Genomic DNA, 7617 nt, shown 5'->3' with positions numbered 1-7617 from the left:
GTCGTCGCAATCCACCTTTATTGGTAACCTTTTCCTCCTCTGGTTCAATACCCATAGAACCCATTAAATCTATTGAAACACTTGCAGATTGTTTCCTCCTCTGTGCGCCAACTTGATTATTATCAAACTTAACATACACTGAGGAAAGTTATTATTGTTGGAGCTCACTATGTGTGTTACGGTACCACATACCCCATTAACCAGACCATCCATAACATCCACGTTTTTACACAACATTACACGAGCATTCTTACCCGACAACAGCTGTTCAGCCAAACATGTATTATAAGCTTTGGCATGATGTCCACTTTTTAATTTGAGTTTCCCTATTTTCTTATTTACAAAATGAGCATCTATCTCCACATATTCAGGACATGTCTTGAATAGCTGCTGAACATTATGCTCATTTACTTTGTCTGTTTGTAGGAAATGTGTGAAGCTGAGTTTCACTGGTTTCACAATGTTTCAATATTTCAATGTCACTGTTGAACATTGGGGTCCCTTTTGAACAAGTTCTTACCCTGTTCAACAACTCTGCAAACACATTATCTTTTGCCTAACTATTGCTTTCAATTCCACAACCCTAAATAGACTAGACCACAAGTTGCCGCCTACATCAGCATACGGGAGTTTCTCTTTAACTGGAGGCAACTGCAATCTACCATGAATATCATATAACAGTTTGTGATCAACCATGGATATTTCATAAATTATCAAAATCTGCAGATCACTATATTTAGCACGCAAAGAATTGAGCTTTTCTTCACCCAAAAGGTGTGTACGGTAAGCGAACATCTTTTCCAATGCTAAATGTATTGTGAATAGTTGCTGCATGTAAATTGTATGCAGCAATCCCCGTAGGAGCAGTTAACAAAACACAGATGTTGTCAGGATGACGACACGCTGTTGACAATAACCTCATTGCCTCATATTGAATAGCTTTTTCCTGTCCCTGCACCACCTGTAATAAATACATGGAATGGATCTATTAGTTTGTCTAAGCACCATTGCCGTATTTGATAAAAAAAAAAAAAAAAATAGACAGCTGTATCTCATTCAGAGATCTAATTAAAGCCAAACCGTCACTTATGCACATGTTATTTTTCTTTTCCAAATGTGCAACTTCTTTACTACCAACTGCTAAATCTGGAATATTTTCCTCATGTTCTTCCACTGTCTGTTCTTTGTCTTTACGTTCTTGTTCACACTGTAAACGCTCTAGTTCTTGCTCTGGGCACAGCTCGCACCAGGCATCCTCTATCACACCATCAGTATCAATCGTCTCAGAAAGCGCACATAACGATCAACTGCATGTTGTGTTCGTGTTCTTTTAGTAACATAACCACAATCATTGGTTAATTTAATCCGGGTCTGGGATTTTACATTTTTACTCAAAACACAACATTCTGATGCAAATGTTGCCATACACATGTCATCAAAAGCACTATCATTTGGCCTATTCTTATAACGATCAACAAAACTGGTCATCCACATGTCTTCTGTGGTAAGATCATGTGATGTTGCCTTTTGCCTCAACACATTTAAAAGGCAAACTCATTTTAACTATAATGTCTCCTGTTGGTACAAACACAACTTTCCTCAAACATTCCTTCAGATGTATATTTGTTAGCCTATACACAGTTTCTTGAGCACACACACATCTGTTATATAGGTAAACACTGCCTAGAGCTTTCAATGCATCTTTTGCACTAACATTTCCGTCTTTAGATGCTTCTCTTTGGGCATTTCCTAACAATCCCATCTCCCTTTCCACCTTTGAAATACAAGAAATGATGTACACTACACATGCATCTGCATCAACAACATACTGATGTCCATATTTGCATTCCAACATTTTAACAGTGGCTTGCTATACCGATTTACCCAAACCTCATTAACCTGCCTTTTCAACACAACATGTGTATTACGACCAAGGCGTTTACATGGAGCCTCAAAAGTTGCTTGATTTATACCTAAACTTTTAAACAAATGTTCCACACGTTCATAGCTACTGTTCTCATCTGAAAGAGCCTTCTTGATTGCCATCATAATGTCTGCTGCCTGCTCTCTTTTCATTTTATTAGAATCTTTCTGACCCTGAGTTACACATGCACACAGTGCCAAATTATCTGTCTTATCTACCTGACATGTTTTTTGCAATCTTCACTTTTGCCACAACATAAATGTTTGAGCGGATGCTGGCCTGGGAAAATTGTGTTTTTTCACAAGTTTTTGAATGTCGCTTTGAATGCTGCTGCACAGATGTGACAATGTCCAATAATGTGTCATCTTGTGATGGTAATTCACATGTTACATATTCATCAATAAATTGAATTACCTCTTCATCTGTGTTTTTAAATCAATCAGCGGGACATTCTCAATCGAAAACGGGCAATGGACATGAGGTGAACCACGCTGCTGAAATTCCACCCGATAAAAGTAGTCCTTTATTTTGCCAGTTGGATGCGATGGAGACATAAGCACCTCCCTCAAAAAAAATGCCACCGAAAATCAAACATTCTCACCGCAGTGACAGGATTGCGCCGCAACAGGTCACACCTGTCTGCCCACTCCAAGTCTTCAACTGTCTCTGTTCTACCTTCCTGTTTCAAAATACTATAGAGAAGATTTGTCCACCGCATATCAGCAGAAGAAAAACAAAACCAAGTAGGGACACCAAGCTGATGAACACAAGCTAGCAGGTCATGCTGTGCTGTCTGCCAAAAAGCTGGGGTTCCTCTAATAGGTTTAAGGAAACGATACCCATCATCAAACTCCAACAACTTCTTCAAAGATTCTTCATTGTTCAACGTCACTATCTTTATGGAAGGTACGACCTCCTTTTCCTAATGTTATCAATACATTTGACTGAACCTGTTCAATCTCAGACATGTACTGAGCAAAAAAGATATTCTACATTTTGTGCAAACCTGCCATCAGCATGTAAAATTCTGTTATTAAAATAACGCGACAATGTCAAACGATTCTCTCTACTTTCATGATATGCATTACATCCCTGTGGAAACATACAACTCACACCATCTCTGCTCCACAGCTCAAGGCGGTCCAAAGGAAAGTGCTCAGCAATAGACCAGTACTTGACACCTTAAAAAAAGAAATGAATTATTGAAATATTCATATATTATAACTCCATGTTTTGTTAATTACAAAATCACCATTATTATGGAAATTATAATATTGCCTAAGTTTGCCTAAGATATAACCCGTTATTCACTAGCAAGGACCACACCGTCAACAAGATGTATTTAAATGATTTATTGAAGACGATGATGAGGTAGTTCTGGTAGTCGCATGCGTTGTGGGGAGGCTTCTTGGGAAATCCGCTGCAGCGCCCGGGCAATGACGGACCCCCAAAAACCTCCAGTTACTTAAGGAGATGAGATTGGGCGGATCTGAGATCTTTGAGATCTGAACGGATGTAGCGGTGATATGTTTGGGAAGACCAGTGGCCCATGAGTTGAATGAAGTGTTCTGGGACGCCGTTGCTGGAGGCTGAAGTGGCGGCTCCGATCCTGAAGGAGTGTCCGGAGTAGTGAACGGGGGAAATGGCGGACAAGGAGAGTACATGGCGGAGGTGATGGTGGAACCAGAATCGAGTAGCCACTTGTCCGGATTCGGAGATGAAGAGAGGATCTGAAGGTGTTGCGTTCTGGGATTTCCGGAACGCGGAGTAGTCTGCGAGAGTCTGGAAGGGATTCAGTGGCGACTGGGCTTGGAAGTAGAAGATGGGTGTAGGCGGACCGGATTGATTGGTTTTGGTTTGTTTTAGGTAGAATACCATGGTGTCTTCTGAAAGATGAGACAAGTCTGAAATGCAAGCGTGGCGACGTGGGTCGAAGTGGATGGTTGAGGTGGTGAATTCGGAGCATCTGAGGAAACCGAAGAAAGCGAGTAGGAACATGGCTTCTAGGGTTCGAGCTACGTGGGGAGTGCTGTATCCGGAGCGGATGGTGTGGATGCAGGCTGACAGTAAGTCGGCAGTTAGAGGAAGGGGCGAGGATCTTTTGCTGGCTCTTGACGTAGGAGTCCTTTGAGGAGTGAAGTTATCTGGGGATGGCTGGAAGCTAGGCTTGGACTGCCGGTTATGAGCTTGGAGAAGAAGCTGATGCCGCTAAGATAAACTTTGATGGTGTGTGTTTTGATGGCCATCACGGAATGGGCGTAGGTAATGAAGCTAGTCAGGGTGATGAGATCGAATGACGGGAAGGTTATATTATGCTGGACGTGGAAGTAGCGGAAACGTTTCCAAGCTGTCCAGTAGGATGATAGGGTTGTGGGTGATAGGCTGTTGATGATGGAGTTCTGGGATTCGACGATCAGGGGTATTAGGACAGGATTTACAAGTTGAAAGTCAGTGCTGAATATGGAGGAACCGGCGTTGGGAAGGGATCTGCATGAGGTGCCAAGCTTCTGAACTTCTGAAACGAGAAACGAGAAAGAGAGTCAGCGATGGCGTTGGAATGGCCGGGAACATGAGCTGCGCGGAGAATATATTGGTGAGTAACGGAGTGCCAGACAAGGCGGCGCATGAACGGCATGATGGATGGAGAGTTGGAGCGTCCTTTGTTGATTATGTCAACGACTGCGAGGTTGTCTGAGTAGATGAGGATGGCCTTGCGGGACCATTCGTGACCCCACAGAATAGCAGCGGCATTATGGGGTAGATCTCGAAGAGAGCGGAGGAAGCGACCTGGCATTCGTTTGCGAGCTCTGGGGGCCATTCTGTTGCGAACCATCTGCCATTGTAGAAAGCCCCAAAACCGGCGGAAGGAGCTGCATCCGTGTACAGGTTGATGTCATGCGGGTGAGTCAGGTGGTCATCATAAAAGAAGGTGATCCCGTTCCAGTTGGCGAGGAGGTTGAGCCACAGACGGAGTTTGGCGCGGCTTGGACTGTCCAGGGAGATGGAGGTCAAGAGAGATGGGGCGGAAGAAGCGATGGATAGCAGGTGAGAGATAAAGGCGAAGGGCGAAGTTGAGATGGCCTAGGAGGGAGAGAAGTTGGCGTTTGGAGCAGCACGGGGCAAGCAGGAAATTGGAGATCAGAAGGCTGATTCGATTAAGCTTTTCGACTGGGAGATAAGCCTGAAACAGGATTGTGTCGAGAGTGATTCCGAGGAACTCAAGGGATGTGGAGGGGCCCTCTGTTTTCTCTGCAGACAGGGGAACCCCGAGGTCGGAGAAAACTGAAGTCAGAGTGACCAGGCCAGAAGCGGGTGGTGATGAGGGAGGGGAAATGATAAGGAAATCGTCCAAGAGATGGACGAGGAACGGAATTTTATGGTTGTTGGACAGGATCCAGCAGAGGGCTTCGGACAGGGTGTCGAAGATTTTGGGGCTGCTTTTGCACCCGAAAGTGAGCCTGACCGCGAAGTAGTATGCACCTCGCCAGCGGACACCGAAGAACTGCCAGAAGTCGGGGTGAATAGGGAGAACCTTGAAGGCACTGGTGATGTCCGCTTTTGAGAGCCACGACCCTTTGCCGGCGAGTTTAATGAGGGCAATGGCATGGTTGATGGTGGCGTAGTTAAGGGAGAAGTCCTCGCTTGGAATCAAGCTATTGATGCTAGGGATGGAACTGCCGTGGGGTGCTGAAAGATCGATGATGATGCGTTTCTTTCCGGAGTATTTCCTGGTTGCGATACCGAGGGGGCTGATGCGGAAGTTAGGAAAAGGAGGATGAGCAAATGGGCCGATCATGAAGCCTTCTTTGACTTCCTTGGCGAGCAGACTATCGACTAACTCTGGCTCGTTTGAGGCTGACAGAAGATTTTTGGCCTAGAAAGAAATGGAAGGTTGTGCGGAAATTCCGGGGTGGAAACCTTCTTTAAATCCGTTTAGGAGGAACTTGACGAAAGCTAGATCAGGGTGGTTGCGAAGAGCTGCTGCCAAGGCAGGGATGTTAATAGGTGTCGAAAGGTGCCTACCTAGCTTCTGCTGGAGTGGGGTTGTGTGGGCATGCAAGGCGGGCGTGGCCACCGCCACAGAAGGAGCAGACGTGGAGGAAGCGGCACTGGGACATATTGCAACCGGCATCATTGAAGTGGTTGCATATGGTGCGACCTCCTTGGTGCATGACGGGCCTGCCTTTTTTAATCGATGCCCTTGGTTATAGGGAAGGTGACGGATGGGGCAGATGAAACAGGCTTTGGAGGTATGGGTGCTGGTGGGGCCGCTGATGACAGTCGAGAGAACGCTGAAGCCCTGGTTCGGTTTTGATTTGGCTCGGCGGGAGCGGGGATGGAGCAGGAAGAGGCTGGGTGAGACGGGGCTCCACAAAGGGGGCATGTAAGGGCTGCACGGGCCGCGAAGATATAACAGTAGGTTTCTGTGTCGAGAACGCCCCAGTATGTGGCCTCGTTAAACTGTTGAAGGCGGGCGGCGGCTTCGGAGGCGAAGTGGATGTGGTACTGGTAAAAACCGTTGCCTCCGAAACGGAGGGCCAGATTAAGGACGGTGGCCATGTAGTCGTCAAGTTCCTGGCGGCGGGTGGGAAATTGAGAGCAGAGAACGTCTCTGTAGAGAGAGAAGGCGTATGCGAACTCGGCGGGAGTAAGTTCTCTGGAACGGGCGGGTGTTCCCTCTTTCAGGCGGAGAAGGGTGCCTTCGTGTCCTTCAAGGAATCTATCGACGGGTGGTTGGTGGAGGGAAGGCATGAGAAGGCGTGCGAGATCTATGTAATTACCGTCGATGATTTGTTTACGTAGGTTAGTGGGAACCGGAGAAGGACGGTGTAGTAACTGCACCCACACCGTCATTGTCATCACACATCTGGAAGGGCCTTGCATCCTGTGTGTGAGCCTCTTCCCTGATAACGGATCAGGAAAGTGGATGGAAAGTGGTTGGATCGTAAAGGAGGCCACTGACCTCTTGGTAAATCACTCCATTTTCACCCTAAGAGCTGATATCAAGGACCAGACCTGGTAAATAACCATAAAACACCAACACTCAGCCCTGTCTTTGGTAATCCCCAAAGAGACAGAGAGTCTGAGATGACACCCATTGGAATGTTGCCAAAATCAAGAGAAATCTTTGATACAGACTCATGAAACCTTGGGTATCACATTGTGGTGGACTCTAATGTATATGACAAATTTTATGTGTAACTGTGATGTTTTATATAATAGTTATTTACGTTATTCAATTTCGTTATCTTTACATAGGGCTTCGATAGCCATGTTTGATATTAAAGTGTTCAGGAATTTGTGCTGAGTTTAATAATGTTAATGTTACGACGGTCAATTATATTGGATAGATCTGGGAACCAAAATTAGGGTTTCATGCATATGTAATGAGCCGTAAAACTAGACATGCCAGCCCACGCACACACCCCTCAACTGATCACAACAAAACCAAACACACACATTTCCAATGTGGATTTCATGCACTTTACGTGGTCGCGACACGTGTGCTAACGGAGTCTGACAACAACTTTGTTCCAAAGTTTGTCTCCAAAGACGGACTCAACTGCATCATCATCATCAAGCCAAGTAGAAGCCTGTTTCATCCGAAACAGTGAAGATTGCCTTGCTGCCTGCCTATCTGCCTGACAAATACACACACACACCAGCACGTGTGTCTGTGTGTCCTGCCTGCT

At 45.6% G+C, this 7617-nt stretch overlaps 1 pseudogene; it reads right to left on the bottom strand.

Annotated features, from left to right (window-relative positions):
- Positions 1–3385: 3385 nt before the first annotated feature.
- On the bottom strand, positions 3386–6042 carry LOC139659254 (uncharacterized; annotated as a pseudogene).
- Between the last annotated feature and the right edge of the window lie 1575 nt (positions 6043–7617).

Source organism: Centroberyx affinis, unplaced genomic scaffold, assembly GCF_046629955.1.
Source record: "Centroberyx affinis isolate AG114_WGS23_722 - 3 ecotype Tasmania unplaced genomic scaffold, CSIRO-AGI_Caff_v1 ptg003055l_1, whole genome shotgun sequence".
Taxonomy (NCBI): Eukaryota; Metazoa; Chordata; class Actinopteri; order Beryciformes; family Berycidae; genus Centroberyx; species Centroberyx affinis.
Note: the sequence above shows the minus strand (reverse complement) of the source record. Positions and strands in the feature narration are given on the sequence as shown.